Genomic DNA, 23,334 nt, shown 5'->3' with positions numbered 1-23,334 from the left:
AACATATACTCCGCACAGCTAGCGTCTCTTCCGCACTTAAGCGATAGTTATGTACTTTCTGTTCATTACTAGTGTAATATCTGGAACAAATCTATGGTTCGTATAATGTGAAATTAAATTTTTTTTTCACGTCAGTTCCAGAATACAGGGTTCTCACTACATCACTTTTCAGACAATCTTCCAGTAACGGCAGGAACCGCTAATAAAAATCATCTGCATAAGGTACACTGGTATGACAAGAGGAGTGTGACTCTGTTACAGAGAAGCGGTGTTAAAAATGTGAGCATCTCACATTGACAAGCAGCCCTTATTTGGAGCTTGGAGTTACGTTACTGTCTAACAGAAGAAACTGAAGCATCCACAAGTCGTGATCGATGTCAGTGTAACTTCGTACACGTACACACCATCAATGTACATGTAAATGATTAGGGTTTCAATTCTCTGTGACAGATACTACAGCCAGAATATTTATTGCATTAATGTTGTGCACGTTTAGTTCCATCTAACAGCGTCAGATGTCGAGTGGTCTCTGTCAAGGACACGGAGAAGCCGCATCATCGAGTGATGCAGCGTTTTCATCACCTGACAAAGTCTGAAAGGGGGGGGGGGGGGGGAAGACATTGAGGGCCTCCATTTGACTGGCTTGTCGAATCGTGCGGTTTCTAGATTCATGTGGCAATCGAATGGGACTATGGCCCGATGTTGGACTGCGTGAGAACACGAGAGCAGGTAAACTCGTCATAAGGTTTGGGTCGATTACGTCTGACCAACACAAGGAAGCATCCCGTACTAGCACCAACCACATCATACACCCTTTTCACATGTCCACCTGCAAACCAAGACAAGTAATGGAATCCCTGCAACGTTTTGTGTCATCCAGCACTACTGGGTGGACACTAACAGCAGCTGGACTGGGGAATTACTGTCCCATAAGTGGGCTGCCATTACCACCACAACACAACATCTGTGTCTGGAGTGGTGCTGTGTCCAGAAAGCACGAACTGATTATGAATGGCGCCGCGTTTGTTGAACAATGAATCACGGGTCTGCACTGCTCCGGTTGACCTTCGTCGGCGAGTATGTCGTCGACCTGGGGAGGGGTCCTACTCTGCCAGTGTTTTGGAGAGGCAAAGCGATGTTACTCCTAGCGTCGTGGTGTGGGAAGCCATCGGGTATGATCTAGGTTACGGCTGGTGGTGATTGAGGGAATGCTGACAACACAGTGGTACCTCACGGACGTCGTGCATTCTCCTGTGTTACCTCTCATGTGAACCGAGCGAGGCGGTGCAGTGGCTAGCACACTGGACTCGCATTCGGCAGGACGACGGTTCAATCCCGCGTCCGGCCATCCTGACTTAGGTTTTCCGTGATTTTCCTAAATCGCTCCAGGCAAATGTCGGGATGGTTCCTTTGAAAGGACACGCCTGACTTCCTTCCCCATCCTTCCCTAATCCGATGAGACCGATGACCTCGCTGTCAGGTCTCCTCCACCAAACAACCCAACCCTCTCATGTGACATTATATTGGTGCCATTTTCCGACGGGACAGCTCATCCACCGCACAGCACTTGTCTCTATGAACTGTCTGCGTGATGCTGAGGTACTTCTGTGCCCTGCAAGATCTCGACATCTGTCCTCGATAGAACATGTGTGGGGCCAGCTCAGAGTCGGCTCCGTCCTGTGCCAGTAACCAGGATATCACGGATCAGTTGTGGGCTAACTTGCCCAAGGAGAGGTTACAACGGCTTTATGACACCTTTTCCAACAGAGTCGTGCATGCGTCCAAGGCAGATGGGATGTAATGTCAATCTGATAAGAGGGTACATACTGTCTAGTTTTTATGCACTGAATCGATTTTGTAATCACTGAAATAACATCACAGACATTCTCAACCAGAGAAGTTTTATTTCGTTCCCTCCTCCCCTTCTGGCTGCCTCACTTTTTTTTCGACAGATAGAACAGAGAGATTCTTTTGAACACCACAATGTATTACTGAGCATGGTGCTACTGGACGTGGTATGCTGTTGTGAACTACATATTAAATCGTACACTCATTCGGGCTTACCGAGCCCTTATTTTATTTAATAATTGGAATTAGGTATTTCGACAAGTAAGAGAACTTTTCATATGCTGATGCAGCTAAATATGGGGGGCGTTCAATAAGTAAAGCAACACATTTTTTTCTCGGCGAGTTTCGGTTGAAAAAATGTGGAATTTGTTTGCGGGACGTTCCCACTTCAGCCCCTTTAGCTTGATGACGTTCCGTTAGGAGGCGGAACTATGATGATGGTGATGTCGTCCTCACCGTGTCCGGCGACAGCGACTCCGTCAGTCGTTGTCTGTATTGAGGCAGGCTCGGTCGTGGCTTGCAAAGCCGAGCTTTGCTTTGAAGATCCCGTCGCACGAAGAGCAATACAGTTGCCCAGTGGAATTATACGTATAGAAGTAATTAGGCTTGGGCTTAGATTTGCGGAGCTTTCGTGTATCATCCAGGTTCTTTAGGCCGATATGATCGAAATGTTCCACACTCTTGTGTACAGTTGAGCCCCACTCTGATCGGTGCAATGCAAGCTCCTCCCAACGTTTGCTCGTAATGCCACAGGCTGTGAGGTGGCGTTTGATGGTGTTTTTACATCACAGGTGTTGGCCACCTAGCCGCTTTCCACACAAGAGCTCTGAGTAGAACAACGCTTTGGGAAGTCTACTGTCGTCCATGTTTATGATAAAAGGTGTCCGATGGATCCGTCGCTCGGCTTCGTCACATATCGGATTAGTCAGGAACACTTCATGTCGACTTCCCTGTTCTTTCATTTCTTCAAACGCCAGCGAACTAACAGTCGTAGTGTCAAAATTGCTAGATGAAGTTGAACGTTGCCATCTCAGTTGATAGCGCCGAGCGCCTCTACATCAGGATTTCCCTCATACATCTCCACTCACCGCAGAGACCTATTTTCTCATTTAGATATTTGTTCATCAGTTTCAGCAACTGTTTTTGAAGAACGCCCATGTGAAAAATAGTACACTAGTTGCGTTAAAAATTGTTTCTTAAAGTAGCTGGTGTGCTATTTCTTCACATCGAATGTCTTGTTATTCCACTCCGCCCTCCCCCCTCTCATCTATACTTGCCATCTATACTTGTTTCACACATTCAAAGAGGAAGACTCGACGTGATGCGAGCTCAAAAAGTAGTAAGACTTCTTCACAAAGTGAAAGTAAAGTTATGTTATACTAGGATTTCAAACGAACCGTTTCAGATATTTACCGAAAATTGTGAAAAAAGATATAAAATAAAAATATCGGCACTCGATATTGCCATTTCGATATCGATACATCTGTGAAAAAAATGTCGGGCATATATTTTATCGACAGCCATAATTGGAATACTGAACGAAACCAATACGCTTACAGAAAAAAAACAGTGTTGCGTTATTTATTGAACGCCCCTCGTACTAACTCAGATAAATAACTGTGTTGGGTGTACAGCGGAACACTCTATACAACGACTGAGGAAGACAGGGCATCGCGGGAACATCACTTTCATAGTGGTAGGGTCTTCACACTGTACTTTAGTCCAGGAAATCGTTTTAGTCTCTGTAAGTAGGTTCGTCCATATGTGCAGAGAATATACTTACTTTACCTTTCTAAGCATTCATTAATAACAATCTGATGTCAGTTGTTGACGATTGAGCAAATATTAACCGTGAGAAATATATTTATGAGTTCTATTATCGGAAAATGAGTGCAGTTCCGTATATGGTGGAAAATAAAATAAGTACATATAACGTATGTCAGAAGCAATGATTTTCAAAAACAGTATTTCACCTTACCGACCAGGGAATATTTGAATTCTCCGTTCTTTATGTTGGATTTTCAGCACCTGCGAGCTGTCCACTAAGTTTTGGGTAAACAGACACTGATGATTGTGTGAACCGAGCCATTTGCACCAGTAAAAAGTGACCAGAAATCATCTTGATTTTTGGCTGTCTAATTATGCATTGGCGAACCAAGATTATGACGAATACTCACCATAAGATTGAAAGCCACTTCGTAGTGTTGAGGGCACGTGACGCTATAATTACGAGTATGTAAGCGAAATAGAGACTGGGACGTTTTTACTTAACACCTGTTTGTTTAACCTTTAAATCTAAAGGGGGTGGAAGGGCTGACCCAATAAAGTGAACATTTCAATTCCAATGGGTTTATTAACTACCCAAAAAAATCTCACATAAAAATTGTCAGGCGGCACTCGGGCCAGATTATTTAAGACACATTCATTACATAAAATCAAAAACAAGTTAATAAATCATTAGCCAAACACTGAGAACCCCCATTCAGGAAAAATATTTAAGAAACTCTCATTACATGAAATCATAAGCATGTTAATAAATCATCTCCCGTAAACACTGAAAACTGACACTTAAGCAAATATTTAAGAAACTTTCATGACACAAAATGATAAGCAAGTTAACAGATCATCTCCCACCAAAATTGACAGAAGACACTAAGGCTAAATTTAATCATAACTTTAACAAAACAACTCTAGTTAAGAAGCATTATTTAAGGCCGTTTAAATTCCAAACTTTAACATTACATCTAAAATAACACTGGACACACAGTCTCAACTTTAACACGAATACTCAAAACATATTTACGAAATGTAGATTCGGCAATCTTGCAGAGCGAAACCACGAAATTATTCTAATGTCCATTGACTTGTAAGACTGACTTTTAGGGCATAGAAAGTTACAACTTTGCATAATCATAAACGTGTAACGACAGAAGCAAGGCCCAAGCTTGTAAGGCCGAAGTTTAACCACGGACGGTGAGATCGACTGAGGGTCAACACGTGGCTCCGTTTACAACCTCACGTCGAGTAGGCCACCAAAATGTGAACCAAGCAAACGGTACCGAAGAGGAACACACGAGCTCTGGCGAATTCTACCGCCCGTAAGCCAAACTTGTAATCTAAAGGGAAGCCCTGCGCTTCGGTTGCCCGCTGCCTCAGCTCACTGAAACACAGATCAGACCCGACAACAGGAGGCAGAAAACTTTTCTTAACTTTAACCTTTAAGATCGACCAGTAAATTAACTCTATGAAATCAAGGCTAAACAACAACTAATTTCACTCGCAGGTCCTTCCCTTTAACTGAAACAGTACTTGATAAACAAACACTAAGAGTGGGAAATGAACTGGCTCGCGAGAACCGACACTCACCAGAACTTAATGACACACATCTGCAAATACATCAATATTATGCGGAAGCAGAGGACACGCTTTCGAGAGGCCTCAAACGAAATCGAACAAATATACATCACACGTCTTGCAACGTCTTACTGTACCAAGAGCGATCTCAGTCACAGTTAACTAAGTGCTCTTAGTAATTAGCGTACTTAACTGGGTGTCTTGATGCTGGGGCGATTTTGCGAAGATGTCAAACCATCACTTCGCAAGACCATAACAGCGTATCCCTCCAAGGAAGCGGGCACATGCACAGCTCACGAGGTTGCCGGAGAATGCACAGCGCCGCCCAACTCCGGCCGACTCCGGTACAACCACGTGACAACCGCCGTCCGGCCTCGGGCACACCGTCTTCGGCTCTGTTCGCCAGCCAATCACCGACTCGCGCAGCGCCGCGTTCCGTTCTCAAAGTGTTGTGTCCTCCCCTTCCTGCTCGCGGTCGGAACTCCCTTATATCCAGAGCCGGCCCAAGCCCAAAGACAAACCTCTGCACTATAAATCGATCGTACACATGTCAGAGATACTACTGGCGCCGGTCCCGCCAAGGCTCAGAGACGAATGTGGGATTCAATCTAGCGACGATACGGTCTGAAAATGGTGAAATCCACCGACGTAAGAGTCTTTGACAAAGGGCAGATTGTTATGCTCCCACGTCTAGGAACGAATGTCCGTCATGAGCATCTGTGGAATTGGTTTAAGAACGGTGAAACCACGAGTATGCGATGAGGTGTTGCACGTCCACGCCTCAACACGGAACGTCGAATCGCGCACTTCCCCGCTCTCTAAAATAGGATAGGCGGGGATTTATGGCAGATTTGACTACGGATTACAATTGGAGTGCAGGCACAAGTGTTTCGGAGCACACCGTTCAGCACACCTTGCTGAACAAGATGTTCCCATACTTGTTCCCGTGTTGGCTAAACGACGTCGTCAGGTACGATTGCAGTGGATACGGGATAAAGATATTGGAGCGTGAAGCAAAGGAAACGTGTCGCCTGGTCGAATGAATCACTTTTCTTGTCACACCAGGTCGATGGTCGTTTTGGGTAACACCTTCATCCAGACGAACGACCGCTCGGAACATGTACCGCGCCAAGGCAGTAGGCCAGTGGCGGACAATTACGCTGTGATGGACATTCCCCTGGGCTTCTATGGCGCTTGTAGTAATAATGCAAGTCACCACGAATGCTGTGGACTACGGGAACATTTTGCTGGACCGCCTGCATTCCTCCATGCTTGGTATCTTTCCCGACGCTGATGATCGTCCAGTAGGAAAATTGCCCGCATCACAAGGGCAGAATAATGGTACAGTGGTTTGAGGTACATGACAAATCTGAACCCGCTAAGCAAACATTTGTGAGACGGGATGAGAAATATAACCTTACATCTCAATTTTATCTCTAGAAAAAGATATTTTCTTTCACTTGATGGTATTATCGTGCTATCGTAATTTGATTTGCCCCAAACTGCTCTTGAGTGCGCACAGTGATTATACGTAAGCAGCACAGATGACAACATTTGTTTCGTGAGTAAGTACACTAGTCAACATGCCAAAGCTCGACTGTGACTGTGCAACATAGGCTTCACTAGACACGGCCATACTGTAATTGTAGTTTTACTAGGCACAGCCATAATGTAAGTGATACACTCCAGTATTACTTCCTCCGAGATGCCAACCTCGATGGGCCCAGCAAGTTTTGAAGCAACCCTACAATTCTCTTGGAATTCGAACGAGAGTCAATTTTGTACGTAAGCACAACACCGCCAGCAATGAGAGCCATGCAAAGTTCTTCATGAATCCTAGACCAAAATATCAATACAATATGCAGTCTTAATTTTTGTAGGCTTACGTCAATCTTTGCTGCTAGTTAAATAAAAGAGAGATGGATTATTTACATGAAACTATACAATCAGTCACAGCATTTCGGAGCAAAGACAACTGAAATGTGCTGAGGGTTTCTTTAGGAGGAGTGTGGGGTGGTAGTAACACATACTCTGAGCAGAGAAGTGAAAATCGACACCTAGTTGACCCCAGCTGATCTAATATGGGTAGACTGACCAGACTCCCAGTTTTGCCGGGACAGTCCTGATTTTCACGTAAAGGTCCTGATGTCCCGAGAAAATTATTTGGGACACATAATTGTCCCGATTTTCGATCGAGAAACAAAATACCTGCAATAATATTTCTCATTTAATTAAATATTTGTACAAAAAAGTTTCGTAGAAGAAGATGTTATATAAATACACTCCTGGAAATTGAAATAAGAACACCGTGAATTCATTGTCCCAGGAAGGGGAACCTTTATTGACACATTCCTGGGGTCAGATACATCACATGATCACACTGACAGAACCACAGGCACATAGACACAGGCAACAGAGCATGCACAATGTCGGCACTAGTACAGTGTATATCCACCTTTCGCAGCAATGCAGGCTGCTATTCTCCCATGGAGACGATCGTAGAGATGCTGGATGTAGTCCTGTGGAACGGCTTGCCATGCCATTTCCACCTGGCGCCTCAGTTGGACCAGCATTCGTGCTGGACGTGCAGACCGCGTGAGACGACGCTTCATCCAGTCCCAAACATGCTCAATGGGGGACAGATCCGGAGATCTTGCTGGCCAGAGTAGTTGACTTACACCTTCTAGAGCACGTTGGGTGGCACGGGATACATGCGGACGTGCATTGTCCTGTTGGAACAGCAAGTTCCCTTGCCGGTCTAGGAATGGTAGAACGATGGGTTCGATTACGGTTTGGATGTACCGTGCACTATTCAGTGTCCCCTCGACGATCATCAGTGGCGTACGGCCAGTGTAGGAGATCGCTCCCCACACCATGATGCCGGGTGTTGGCCCTGTGTGCCTCGGTCGTATGCAGTCCTGATTGTGGCGCTCACCTGCACGGCGCCAAACACGCATACGACCATCATTGGCCCAAGGGCAGAAGCGACTCTCATCGCTGAAGACGACACGTCTCCATTCGTCCCTCCGTTCACGCCTGTCGCGACACCACTGGAGGCTGGCTGCACGATGTTGGGGCGTGAGCGGAAGACGGCCTAACGGTGTGCGGGACCGTAGCCCAGCTTCATGGAGAGGGTTGCGAATGGTCCTCGCCGATACCCCAGGAGCAACAGTGTCCCTAATTTGCTGGGAAGTGGCGGTGCGGTCCCCTACGGCACTGCGTAGGATCCTACGGTCTTGGCGTGCATCCGTGCGTCGCTGCGGTCCGGTCCCAGGTCGACGGGCACGTGCACCTTCCGCCGACCACTGGCGACAACATCGATGTACTGTGGAGACCTCACGCCCCACGTGTTGAGCAATTCGGCGGTACGTCCACCCGGCCTCCCGCATGCCCACTATACGCCCTCGCTCAAAGTCCGTCAACTGCACATACGGTTCACGTCCACGCTGTTGCGGCATGCTACCAGTGTTAAAGACTGCGATGGAGCTCCGTATGCCACGGCAAACTGGCTGACACTGACGGCGGCGGTGCACAAATGCTGCGCAGCTAGCGCCATTCGACGGCCAACACCGCGGTTCCTGGTGTGTCCGCTGTGCCGTGCGTGTGATCATTGCTTGTACAGCCCTCTCGCAGTGTCCGGAGCAAGTATGGTGGGTCTGACACACCGGTGTCAATGTGTTCTTTTTTCCATTTCCAGGAGTGTATATATTCTCATAGTATAAAGGCCTGCTGCATTTGTTTGAAGTCGCCTTTTGCCTACAGAAAGAGTAAGAGATATGTTAAAAATAAAAGAAGGTATTACCTACACATCTAGGCACGCAGTCCGGAACCGCGCGACTGCTACGATCGCAGGTTCGAATCCTGCCTCGGGCATGGATGTGTGTGATGTCCTTAGGTTAGTTAGGTTTAAGTAGTTCTAAGTTCTAGGGGACTGATGACAACAGTAGTTAAGCCTCATAGTGCTCAGAGCCATTTGAACCTTTTTTTTAATACCTACACACGCCTCTAACTTGCCTATCCTCCACTTTATGACCATCGAGACAAGTAAAACCAAAACGAAAGGAGTTGTAGAAGAGCATCACTTAAACAATTTCGCGTAACTGGTATACAGCCACATGGAAGTTAATTTTGTGAAGAATGTGAGTGATGCGTCGTGTGTTAACAGTGCTTATTGAATACTGTTTGGCATGTGTCACGCTTGCCCTAACAGTCTACAGTCAAAGGGCGTAACAGTCTACAGTCAAACGAAATCTTAAATTTTAGTATGAAATGAATGATCTGTATCTGATTCCTGATTATACCCAGGCCATCACACTAAAAAGTATATATCAGTCTTTTTTATTTCTGAAGAAAACAATCATATTTATTTGTTATGTACCTACATTTTCCTTTCTAATTCATGAAATGAAAATACATTCTTGCTATGGGTTTTCCGGCTGCTGCATCGTCATAGGCCAAGTATCGACTTCGAAATATCGCGATAATTCACAAGAAGGGTAAGCGTATGCGTAGTAATGAAATCAGGTATAAACGCAATTGTTTCGGTTTCTTACCTTTGAAATGTAGTCAGCCTAAACGTGGGGAATTCAGAAAGATGCACCCGAACAGTACGCAGGAATGAACTCATTGAAACATACTGTTACTGATTCGCTGGTTAAGTAGCCAAAGTCACTGTTTGTGTTAATCTTACCTTCATTTCTGAGGATAAGGGCATATAAGTACACGTATAAGTTGATACAGCAACTATATACCACACAAAATCAGAGACAGAGCATTTGAAAATGACTAATGTAATTAGATCGCTGTTTTATGGATATCCCTCTGCTAGTTTTTAATTTCCGTGAACAGAATTTCTTTAGTTCTCTGGACTTCAGACTTGGCAGTTCTCTTGTACAATTAATACGAGTACTGGATAGCGATTTTATTTCACAGGAATCTGCATGCAGATCGCTAAATAAACAAATGTATTTTACTGAACTAATGCTTACGCACTCCTCCAGAGATCCTACGGTCGCCTCCAAGGATTATCTTGTCCTGGCGCACGAGAAACAAACGAATGTTTGGACGCGTGATGCAGAGATCGTATTTTACGCGTTGTTTACCCGCGTTCCAGCCCTTCGTTCCAGCGCATGGTGTTTTCTGGTCTGTGTTCAAGGTTAGTACTAAATTATCCTCCTAATACAATAGCGTCACTTAAATTGTGGTTACACAAACGTCGTGGGATACGTAGTTGTTTTAAACAAACATTTAAGGCTTTACTCAAGTTAGCCGTGCGATTTCCGGTATATTATGACAATAATCGAATACAATATTAGCTGTTGACAGGCTTGTATTCGTTGACAGTCTTTGTATACAATGACAGCAAATTGTATTTGTACAGGTCATAGAATAAACGTTTTCATGAACTCCATAATTTGTAGTCGTGATGCTGCTTGAAAAATTTCAAAGATATTCAGAGCTACGTAAAAGCAGAAAATATTTCACGCACGCTGTCACGGTCGTGGAGTCGAGCTACAAAGTTGCATTTACAGCAATATGAAATTTCTTTCAGGAGTGCTAGTTCTGCAAGGCTCGCAGAAGAGCTTCTGTAAAGTTTGGAAGGTAGGAGACGAGGTACTGGCAGAAGTAAAGCTGTGGGTATCGGGCGTGAGTCGTGCTTCGGTAGCTCAGCAGTTCGGCGCTAGCGGCCGTGCGAAGCGGAGGTCCGCTACTTCCGCCTGTGCGGCGCGTGCGAGTGTTTGTTTACTTGTGGACTTAGTCTGCGCGCGAGCTAGTAACAACGATCATGGCGAACAAGTACAGGAAAACTACATTACGGTTCAATTTCTGCAAAGACTACGAACGACCAAAGGCTTTAGCAGTGGAACGATTCTTTCGAGAGGACGTCAAGATACCGCCAAACGATATTGTTGGAATTCACCTGTCCATCGTTAGTCCCACGGTGTATGTTAAGATGGTAAATGACGCGGCGTGTGAGAGAATTCTACAGGCGACAAAAGCAGGTCTCCGATTTTGCCATAGTGACGGGAATGTCGGCACGGTAACTGTAGAACATGCTGGTCTGGGTGTACGGACGATACGTGTGTTTGAGCTGCCATTTGAGATCCCGGCTGACGAAGTTATCGAGGCTTTTAAGCCATACGGCACGGTACGTGGTCACACAGCAGAACGCTGGACACAATTCGCCACGTACCCTGTTCTTAACGGAGTGCGACAGATCACTATTGATCTTCAGAAACATGTACCGTCCTATCTGACAATTGGTGGTTGTCGGGCGGTGGTGATTTACGATGGTCAACCACGTACATGTTCTGGCTGTGGCCAGGAGGGACACCTCAGGTCGAACTGTATGCAACGGCGGATTACGCAACTGCCTTCAGGTGTGAGGGAGCCGTCGCCAGCGATGACGGTACTACCGATCACCTATGCCAAGGCCCTCACTGCGTCCGCTGATGACCGAAAGGACACAGCCCCGGTGGAAGATCAAGATGGCACTCTCCGAAACCTTGTAGCAGACGTCGGGATGACAGAGGATGCTGCTCCATCGAGCTTACACTCTACGGCGACAACATCAGATGAGACAGAACTCCCACCAAGCACACTGATAGTAAACGAAGCGGTTCCAGCCACTACGGATGCTGTTCCGTCTGGAACGCACTCTGAGACGACAGCATCAGTTTCGACCGAACTCCCGCCGAGTACCACGATGGGACTCGAAACACTTCCTGTTCCTACGGATGCTTTTCTGTCGGGCAGCCGTGATTCCTTACAATCTGAGGACACGGAAGGAAGATCACGCAAACAACGTTCCCCGAAAAGGAGGAAACGGCGTCGTCGCACGACATCTCCTAGGGATGACTCCCCTTGCCCCGACGACGATGTGCCTGTGGACCAAGACGACACAACAGCCTCTACGAAACAGGATGAGGCAATGGAAACTATTCAATCAGACCCGCAGCGGTCTGTCACATTGCCGGTACCGGGACGTGGTGATGCTGAAGAGGAAGCACAACCAGTTGGCGCTCCAGACGCAGATGATGTGGCAATGGACACGAATATATCACTGCCTGCAAAGATGTGGTATGACGATATTGAGGAGGCGCCGGACGTCATACAGAGGCAGCCGGCACTCCCAAAGACCGCCTAATAATTGCTGAAGGTGAAGGGAGAGGGGCGAGAGAACGTCTTCTAACTCAGCCCCCAGCGCCGATGCAGGGAGATGTTTTTGCGCGTCGACAGAGTGGGATTCAACGCCATGCGAACCGTATTGCGACATTAAATATAAATGACGTGCGTTCACCCGCCAAAATACACCTACTGAAGGAAACGATTTGGGCATCTGATGTGGATATTGCTTTGCTGCAGGAAGTCCACATAGCTGCACTCCGATACATCGCAGGCTACCAATCCCATTCGTCACATGGAGATCACAATGGGAGTGGGGTGGCAGTTTACGTGCGAGATGGCTTCCCAGTGGAAAACGTGTGTTACCTTCCGTCGGCCAGGGGAATGGCTTTCACGACGTTTGGGACACGCATCATCAATCTTTATGCACCGTCGGGAAACAATCGGCGGCGGGAAAGGGCACGATTTTATGCAGAAGACATTGCCCCACTTTTCCATGGACGTTATGAATGTGTAATAATTGGTGGAGATTTCAACTGTGTTCTCAGTCAGAAAGACCAATGGCCGCAAGCAAACATCAGCCAGGAGTTGCGAATCGTTATCAACGACCTTGTACTTAGTGACACGTGGGAATTACGACATGGAGATGCACCAGGATACACCTATGTGACCAGTCATTCGGCGAGCAGGTTAGATCGCATTTATATCTCGCGGGCTCATGCAAATGATGTCCAGGACGCGGAACGCTGGCCATTGGCATTTTCAGATCACAGCGCTTACATCTGTACGGTGCTTCTTCCCCGTAGAGAGGTGTGGAACAGTAAGGCCCCGTGGAAATTAAACATTCAACATCTACATGATCCTGAATGCCGTCACCGGATCCTTGAGGCATGGACGATGTGCGAGCGAAGGGTTGGAAGGTATGCGACGAAGCTTGATTGGTGGCTGACTTGTGCTAAACCGGCGCTTCGCCGTACGTTCATCTCATATAGCAGGGAGATGGCAGAATGGCGCCGCCGTACGACCGACTTTTATTTTGCTGCACTGCGCGACCTGGACGATGGTCCACCGGGACAGGACGTCTGGATCGAACGCAAAAGGATAAAAGCTAAACTAGTGGCTTTAGCTCGGAAACATCTTCAGGGAACCATGGTGCGCGCCAGATGTCACGATACGATAATGCACGAGATTCCTTCCATGCACCACGTCGTGAATGAACGAAAACACCGACGACGCGTTTTGGTACAGGAATTAATTACCCGCGAAGACCGAAGAGTGACGCGTCAAGCGGACATTGTCTCTGCATTCGTCGACCATTACCAACACATCTATCGGGAAGAAGCAGCCCCTGTCGATGACCTCGACCGTATAGCCACGTACGTCTCCCGTACACTGACGGTGGAAGCCGCGGGAACCTTACTGGAAGCCATTAGCTGTGAGGAAGTACATGATGCGATCGCAAAGGGTGCGTTGAATCGATCCCCAGGCATTGATGGACTTCCTGCTGAATTTTATCGAGAATTTCGCAACGAAATGGCACCGCGATGGACGGAAATGTACAACGAGATGTTAAATTCCGATGCGCCTATTCCACCGGCTTTTATGGAAGGCCTCTTGGTGCCAGTACATAAACCGAAGCCAGGAATTACGGTCACACATTATCGCCCCATCACCCTGCTTAATGCCGACTATAAGATCTTTGCACGGTTGCTAGCGTCCCGATGTCGTATGTTAATTCGTAGCGTTCTCTCTCCAGAACAGACGACACCGGGTGGATCGGTGAATGTGCAAACAGCTACTGCCGAATGCCGTGATGTGATAGCGCTAGCGGAGGAGTGCCGGCTTAAAGCGGCGATGGTGGCGGTTGATTTTGACAGTGCTTTTGATAAGGTGCGCCACAACTATCTGTACGCTGTACTGGAACAAATGGGATTTCCAGACCGTTTTACTGGTCTCATTAGAAGGATTTATGGGGGCGCACAATCCTTGGTACAGGTTAATGGGCGTATAGCAGGGCCCATTCAAATTCGACGATCCATTCGCCAGGGCTGCCCTCTTTCGATGCTGCTGTTCGCGATAGCGTTGGAACCATTAATTGGGAGGCTAACAAATTCTCTTTCTGGGATGGAACTGCGGGGCTACACCTTCAAATGTCGTGCCTATGCGGACGACCTCCTGCTGCTCGTTCGTTCTGAGGAAGAGGTGAAGACGGTCCTTGAACTGTTGTTGGACCACAGTGTGACGGCGGGTAGTGCAGTGAACATGAACAAATCGGCAGCAATGCCGGTTGGAAGGGGCCTTACGCCGGAAGAAATCAGTCCGTTTCCTTATGTGCAACGATTCCGCTATCTCGGCATTGACTTTACCTCATCTGTAAAACATACTGCGGCAGTTAACTGCCGACGTATTTTACAGACAACACGTACCATGGTCCGACAACATCTCCTACGGCGCCTTGATCCTTTGCAGCGAGTCGAATATCTGAACACTTATGTGGTTTCTCGAATGGTGCATATTTCGCAGATCCTGCCCCTACCACTCACGCTCGGACGTCGACTTCAATCAGCACTAGGCTATTTTGTGATGATTGGATCGCCCCTCAAGGTGCGATACGCAACGCTCACGCTCCCTACGGACTTACGAATGTTCACTGCCGAGCGACGGCGCTCCTTCTAGCCACGATGTACAAGCAATGGCGTAGCGGGCGTGACTCCCTTACATCCCGCCTACTGGATCTCCTAGTTCCAGCGTCCCTCACACCTCCGGTGGCGGTGGGCAACATTACGTCACATTTTGCGCATGTATCAACATTTATCGTGGAACTTAGTTATATCAGAGACGAGCTTCCGCGCACGAGACCACCATGCGCGAAGGATTTTTATGTTTGGCTGCTACGACGGATAAGTCGTAATGTCATTGAACTCAAACACCCCAAGTTGAATTGGCCGAAGATTTGGAGACATGTGCACCAAAAATTCCTTCCTACCTTCGTTCGGGCACTGTGGTTCTCTGTCACCTGTGGAAAGTTCAACACCAACCAACGACTCCATGCAATTGGACTGGTGGACACTCCACTATGCCCGAAATGTCGCCAAGTGGATGACGACCATCACCGCTTAACTTGTATCGCGGTGGAGGAGGTATGGCTCCTAGGAAGACAGATGGTGGCTTGCTACCTCCGTGTGACCCCGCAACATATTACACCTGCTTCCTTCTTACATCCGGAGAGTGACTACTTTCCGGCGACTAAATCACACTCGATCATCTGGGTCAAAGGTTGGACGATCGCGTACCTCTATGGGGATGCTGCCAAGTCGCGACTCGACTTTTGGTATTTCTTGCAGCAAGCCCACAATGAGGTTCATAGATGGTCACACTATCGGAAAACCTTTGCCAACTATCTTCAGGCAGTCTTCCTCGACCCCCCACGCAGTTGGGAAGTGCCGGGTGCAGTCGGTGTGCACATTTGACACCTGATAACGAACCTCACGTTTCTCTCACCGCTCCATATATAATGCACAAACTATACCATTAAATGCTCTACATGTTCCTTTTAACAGAGTGATCTTTATGAAAAATAAATAAATACATAAAAATAACATCCCTGTATCCCTGTTCCTTTACATTTATGATTTGTTTTACAATGATTTTTAATTTTTTTTTTTGTTTTTGCAGAGGATGCATTTCATTTAGTGTTTGTAGAAAAAAATTAATTTCTTATATATAAAAAAAAAAGTGGTCAGCGTCACATTACATAAAAATAATAATAAATAAAAAAAATGAAAAAAAAAACAAAATAAAAATAGTTTCCTATGAAAAAAAAAGAAAAAAAAAGGTGGTTAAGGCAACAGTTCTGGAGAAACAAAAAAAATAATTAAAAAAAAGTTGGTAGAGCACTTGCCCGCGAAAGGCAAAGGTAAAAAACAAAAAAAAAACAAATAAAAAAAGAAAAAAAGTGGATACACCGGTAAAAAAAAAGAAAAAAAAACAACCAGCAATGTGCTATTGCGAGATCTGCTAAAACCGAGCTGTTCTTTGGCGACTCGAACAACGTCTTTATTATCAGTGCTGAAGTACTAAGCACAAAAAAAAAAAAAGAAAAAAAAAAGAAAAAAAAAAGTTGGTAGAGCACTTGCCCGCGAAAGGCAAAGGTCCCGAGTTCGAGTCTCGGTCGGGTACACAGTTTTAATCTGCCAGGAAGTTTAATATGAAATTATACTCTGGATTTTCAGTGTAGCTCAAGCACACAGCTATGACAGAATTTCTCTTTATAATTCGAACAACTTCTTACGCCAGAAACTCTGTGAAACATAGCGCGTATTACAATAAGGAAATAATAATGCGTTATAGTTACAAACATTACGTAAACTGCTTCAAGAAATAAACTTTACGGTACACAACATCCACTGAAAAAGTGCACAAATTTGTATATACTGGGTTTATAATTTAGAGTCAGTAATATCATATGCCGATTGATACCGCCGTATGAGGTTTTATGGTTTCGTAAGGAACTACAATGTTATCGTAGAGTGTGTTCCATGGAACGAAAAAGACGTAAGCCTTTAAATTTTATTTTCACCACGAAGAGCATTTGGAACTAAAAATGACAAAATTTTACATTCAGAGCTAAAATTAAATACTGTTGCAAATTTTTGTAGTATGTGGATTTGCAGATGTTGACAGATTTGGTCGCTTATACAATTGCTACCTGACAATGCTGGCTTTGTCCGGGTACTACTTTTGCCAATTTTCTATTAGTAACGAAAAAAGAATAAACTGTGTTTCTAGTGTAAGATCGAAAACATTTCATTTGCATGTGTTCTTGAAAACACTTAGAAACTGTGAAGCGGCCCTAGAAAGAAATATGCGTAATGTACGAATTTATAAGTACAGTTACCAAATTAAGACTTGTAGTTTACAAAATACAGATTTTGTGTAATGTATATTTAACTCAGAACTCATTGTGTAAACGTCTTTATGGCAACGTCTCTTCGTAACTTTATAGACATCTATTGTTTTCGCCTCCATCCGTTTGCGCTCCGTAGTTGAAAGCTGTCAAAAGCGCTGCCAAATGTCAAGGATTTCTCTACTTTTACACGAGTGTAGGGGTGTCTATGTAGCAAAGAATAAATGTATTAAAATTTCGTGCATGATACTGCATTTTTTCACGCATCTCAGTGTTTCTAACGTCGTTCCTCTTGAACTGTGAATCGCATAATAATGTATTTGTGTAGAGGTACCTTCATCGGTATATGTGGATTCTGTCTGCGAAATGTGTTGCAGATAGCTAGTAGCAAAGAAGCAATAAACTTAAACGTCATGCACTATGCGGGAGATTTTCACGCGTCTCAGTGTTTATGACGTAGTATCTCCTGATCTATGTGTCATAAAATGATATAATTTTGTAGGTACGTTCAGCGGCATATGTGGATACTATCTGCAAAGCGTGTTGCGAATAGAATTAGCAGCACAGAAATGATGAATTTAAACGTCATGCACGATATGGCATTTTTTCATGGATCTGAGTGTTTATGAGGCCATGCCTCCTGAACTATGATAGATAGGTGGTTCTTACCCTTACAGTGATTGTTGCCTGACAGTAAAGCAGTCGGCACACGGACCGTGCATCCGAGCGTTGAGCGTGCCGAGTTTCTGACGTCATAGCGTGGAATAGCACGTCCGGTAGTCTTTCCGAACGTGCAGAGCAATATCTGGCATGTCAGATATTCTGAGCGTGCGTCTGAGCGTTGACCAATGAGATGGCACAACGCCACCTACATCACAAGCACGCTGTCTCCCTTCAGTACAGAGTTGTGAGGAGCCATATTGGCACTCATATCAAGCCTATAAGTATATATGCTGCTTCTGAGCACCAGCAAATTGAGAATCACTGGAAAACCCGTTGTTAACTGACTGATTCGTTCCAATAAAATAATGAGAAACATCATATTCGCGGAAAAAGAATTATTGTAACTTGCGTATTATGAGAGTAGGCTATTTGAGGGCAGCGACACACCGAAGATCCACCCAAAACGCATTGTTCGTGGTACAATTTGTTATAATTAAATTTCAATTAGTAACATAATTATCTACGATTGACGTTTTTAGCAAGGGGTAACACAGTATGATTAAATATAAGAAGCGTGTCGATTGTTTGGCGTAATGAGTGGCGACTCTATCCAGTAATGAGTTTTTGTTGGGGCGGTGGTTAGCGTCGTAACACATCCAGTTTTTTTTCCCTAAAATTCGCGTTTTTATTAGGTTCTGATACTTTATTATTAGTTTTATGTAAGTATTGTTGTTGTTGTGGTGGTCTTCAGTCCTGAGACTGGTTTGATGCAGCTCTCCATGTTACTCTATCCTGTGCAAGCTTTTTCATCTCCCAGTACCTACTGCAACCTACATCCTTCTGAATCTGCTTAGTGTATTCATCTCTTGGTCTCCCTCTACGATTTTTACCCTCCACGCTGCCCTCCAATACTAAATTGGTGATCCTTTGATGCCTCAGAACGTGTCCTACCAACCGATCCCTTCTTCTGGTCAAGTTGTGCCACAAACTTCTCCCCAATCCTATTCAATACTTCCTCATTAGTTATGTGATCAACCCATCTAATCTTCAGCATTCTTCTGTAGCACCACATTTCGAAAGCTTCTATTCTCTTCTTGTCCAAACTATTTATCGTCCATGTTTCACTTCCATACATGGCTACACTCCATACGAATACTTTCAGAAATGACTTCCTGACACTTAAATCAATACCGGATGTTAACAAATTTCTCTTCTTCAGAAACACTTTCCTTGCCATTGCCAGCCTACATTTTATGTCCTCTCTACTTCGACCATCATCAGTTATTTTGCTCCCCAAATAGCAAAACTCCTTTACTACTTTAAGTGCCTCATTTCCTAATCTAATTCCCTCAGCATCACCCGACTTAATTAGACTACATTCCATTATCCTTGTTTTGCTTTTGTTGATGTTCATCTTATATCCTCCTTTCAAGACACTGTCCATTCCATTCAACTGCTCTTCCAAGTCCTTTGCTGTCTCTGACAGAATTACAATGTCATCGGCGAACCTCAAAGTTTTTATTTCTTCTCCATGAATTTTAATGCCTACTCCGAATATTTCTTTTGTTTCCTTTACTGCTTGCTCAATATACAGATTGAACAACATCGGGGAGAGGCTACAACCCTGTCTTACTCCCTTCCCAACCACTGCTTCCCTTTCATGTCCCTCGACTCTTATAACTGCCATCTGGTTTCTGTACAAATTGTAAATAGCCTTTCGCTCCCCGTATTTTACCCCTGCCACCTTTAGAATTTGAAAGAGAGTATTTCAGTCAACATTGTCAAAAGCTTTCTCTAAGTCTACAAATGCTAGAAACGTAGGTTTGCCTTTCCTTAATCTTTCTTCTAAGATAAGTCGTAAGGTCAGTATTGCCTCACGTGTTCCAGTGTTTCTTCGGAATCCAAACTGATCTTCCCCGAGGTTGGCTTCTACTAGTTTTTCCATTCGTCTGTAACGAATTCGTGTTAGTATTTTGCAGCTGTGACTTATTAAACTGATAGTTCGGTAATTTTCACATCTGTCAACACCTGCTTTCTTTGGGATTGGAATTATTATATTCTTCTTGAAGTATGCAAGTATATGCTATAATATTTGAGGGGTGACTTTGTTCGATTGGCTTAATCCACAGGAGAGCATGCGCTACTTGTATAAAGATATTTTGCTCCTTTTTGTTTTACGCTCCGTAATTCACATGTTGCAGAAATTCTGCTACTGGGTAGGAACAGTGATCCGGTAAGACAGACCTTGGGGTTTTACTAAAATGTGGGAATGATGAAATAATGTTTATCTTATGCGGAGAAGTATTCCAAATTTGTACCGCACTGTTTGTAATGGAACTTTTATAAGCCTGTGTCCTTATTGATTGGACATGGTACTTTCCTTTTCGTGGACGATGGAGGAAATGTGCGTTTAAATAGAGCTAACGTGGGAATTTTACGCGCGCCCGCTGAGTGAACAGTGTGATTTACGAACTAGAAACATCCTTCAACTACCGCTGGAGTGCGTTGCGATCGTGTATACCACGTTGGGGCCCACGTACCGTATGCACAAGTCGCATCGTTCCTGAGCGTTCGGCAGCACGTTGAACTTCGCACGCTCAACGTTTAACGTTCGACAGCACGGTCCGTGTGTCGACGGCTTAAGGGATAAGTGTGCCAAATTTAGTTGTAGTCGATCCAGTATTTTAGGAGGAGATGCGGAACATACACACATACAAACATCTACTTTTATAATGTGTTTGGATATCGTTGTGCTGCCTTCAGAAGATGATTTAATATTTTTAACATCTTTTTACAGTAACTTGTATTGCAAGTACTGCGGCCCACTGTGAAACGCGTTGCACAGGATACTTTTCATTGTGTCATATATTACGTATTATCATTCCATTCACTGACGAAGCGTGGCAAGAAGGACTGCTTTACCTCTCTCTGAGGGCTGTCATTTACCTAATTACTATAGACACTGGAGGGCTGAAGATCCTTCATCGATTCTTCTATGACTTCAGTTCTTGAAGTCAGATTTCTGGTGCAGTCTTTCACCAGTGAAATAAGCCTGCGACCATTCGCACCTTACTTCTTTGTATACGCTTCATGTGTTCTAGCCCAACCTGATATGAGTTCCATTACCTCGATCATTAGTCAAATTTGGGTCATACAAGTATACTACCAATGAATCATTGCTTGAAAATGGCTTTATTTATTTAAAACTTAGCCTGTTTCGTCGTTTCACTTCATATCTTTACGTATTGTTAACTCCCAACTATTTGCACGGTCTGACTGACTTAATTCGTGACTTATTGATCCTGTAGTCAAAAGATACCCAGCTTTTACGTTTTGTGAAGCGTTCAACTTCGCATATCTCTACACTAAGTTCTTGTTACCAGTCCTTGCACCAAGATGATATTTTGTCTGGATCTGATCTGATATTACAGCAATTTTTATGGAGTATTGTTTTCTCAGAGGCCACTGTAACATTTTAGAAAATCAAGAGATTGTAAGTAATATTACCCGTTAAGCGATTATGTGTAATACGAACAGCAATGGTACAAACACACTTCCCTGGTGCACACCAAATATTACTTTAGTGTCTGTCGATGACTTCGCGCCCACAATAACATGCTACGTCCTGCTTGTCATGAAATTTAGGATTCACACACAATGCACGGCTATACATTATTCCATAGGACGTACTGTCGTTGTGGTACTGACTTAAAAGTTTTTTTGAAAGTGTGGGCACACCGAAACGGCTTGGTTTCTTCTATTCATGTCACTGAGGATATCGTGTGATACGGCGACCTGAGTTCGCTAGAGAGATGTTCTCTGTAGGTCGCTGTTTTCCATGGAGAAAGTTCTATTATCATAATGATTGCACTCAGCATATATTCAGTAATTCTACTACAAACATATGTGAATGATCTAGTATAGTATTTCTGCAGATCAAGTCTAATTCCTATTTTATAGTTGGGTATGATCTTTGCTCTCTTCCAGCCACGCGGAACATTTTTTTGGTCAGCACATCTGCGGTAAATTATAGACAAGATCGATGGCATCTTTCAATGTGCTCTAGACAAGTATGTTCCGAGTAAGGTTTTAAGGGATGGGAAAGATCCACCATGGTTTAATAGCCGTGTTAAAAAAGCGCTACGTAAACAAAGAGCACTTCATGTCAGATTCAAGAGAAGTAAAAACCTAGCTGACAAACAAAAGCTGAACGAAGCGAAAATGAGCTTAAGGAGAGGCATGAGAGAAGCGTTCAATGATTTAGAAAGTAATACGTTGTCAACTGACCTGAGTAAAAACTGTAAGAGATTTTGTTCGTATGTAATATCAGCAAGATGGTCAAAACCATCTATTCATTCTCTCAGCGACCACACCAGCACCGAAACGGAAGATAACAGAGAGAAGGCCGAAGTACTGAATTCGGTCTTCCGAAGTTGTTTTACCGCGGAAGATCGTAACACTGTCCTCCTTTCAATCGTCGTGCAAAAGTCGAAATGGCAGATATTGAGATAACCGATCGCGGAACTGAAAAGCAACTACAACCAATTAGTAGTGGAAAGGCTTCAGGACCAGATGAGATACCTATAAGATTCTATAAAGATTATGTGAAGGAACTTGCTCCCTTTCTAGCAGTAGTTTATCGTAGATCACTTGAGCAACGAAAGGTACCTAATAATTGGAAAAAGCGCAGGTCATTCCCGTTTCTAAGAAAGGCCGTAAGACAGATCCACACAATTATAGACCTATATCGTTGACGTCAATCTGTTGTAGAATTATGGAACATGTTTTATGCTCAAGAATTATGACGTTTTTGGAAAATGAACATCTCCTCTATAAAAATCAACATGGATTCCGCAAACAGAGATCCTGCAAAACTCAGCTCGCCCTATTCCCCCATGAGATCGACAGCGCAGTGGACAATGGCGCTCAGGTTGATGCTGTGTTCCTTGATTTTAGTAAGGCATTTGACACCGTCTTGCACTGGCGTTTAATGAAAAAAATACGAGCTTACGGAGTTTTGGAGCAGACCTGCGATTGGATTCAAGACTTTCTTGCAGACAGAACTCAACACGTCGCTCTTAACGGAACTAAATCGACAGAGGTAAAGGTAATATCCGGAGTACTACAGCGAAGTGTGATAGGACCGTTGCTGTTCGCAGTATATATAAATGATGTAACAGAAAGCGTCGTATGCTCTTTAAGGATATTCGCAGATAATGCAGTTGATTATACCAAAGTAGCAACGCCAGAAGATAGTAAGAATTTGCAGAGCGACCTGCAGAGAATTGATGAATGGTGGAAACTCTGGCAGTTGCCCCGAACGTAAATAAATGTAACATACTGCGCACACGTCGGAAAAGAAATCCACTACTTTACAGCTACACTGTTGATGAAAAACAGCTGGAGACAGTGTCTGCCGTAAAATATGTAGGCGCAAC

Source organism: Schistocerca americana, chromosome 2 (assembly GCF_021461395.2).
Source record: "Schistocerca americana isolate TAMUIC-IGC-003095 chromosome 2, iqSchAmer2.1, whole genome shotgun sequence".
NCBI lineage: Eukaryota > Metazoa > Arthropoda > Insecta > Orthoptera > Acrididae > Schistocerca > Schistocerca americana.
Note: the sequence above shows the minus strand (reverse complement) of the source record.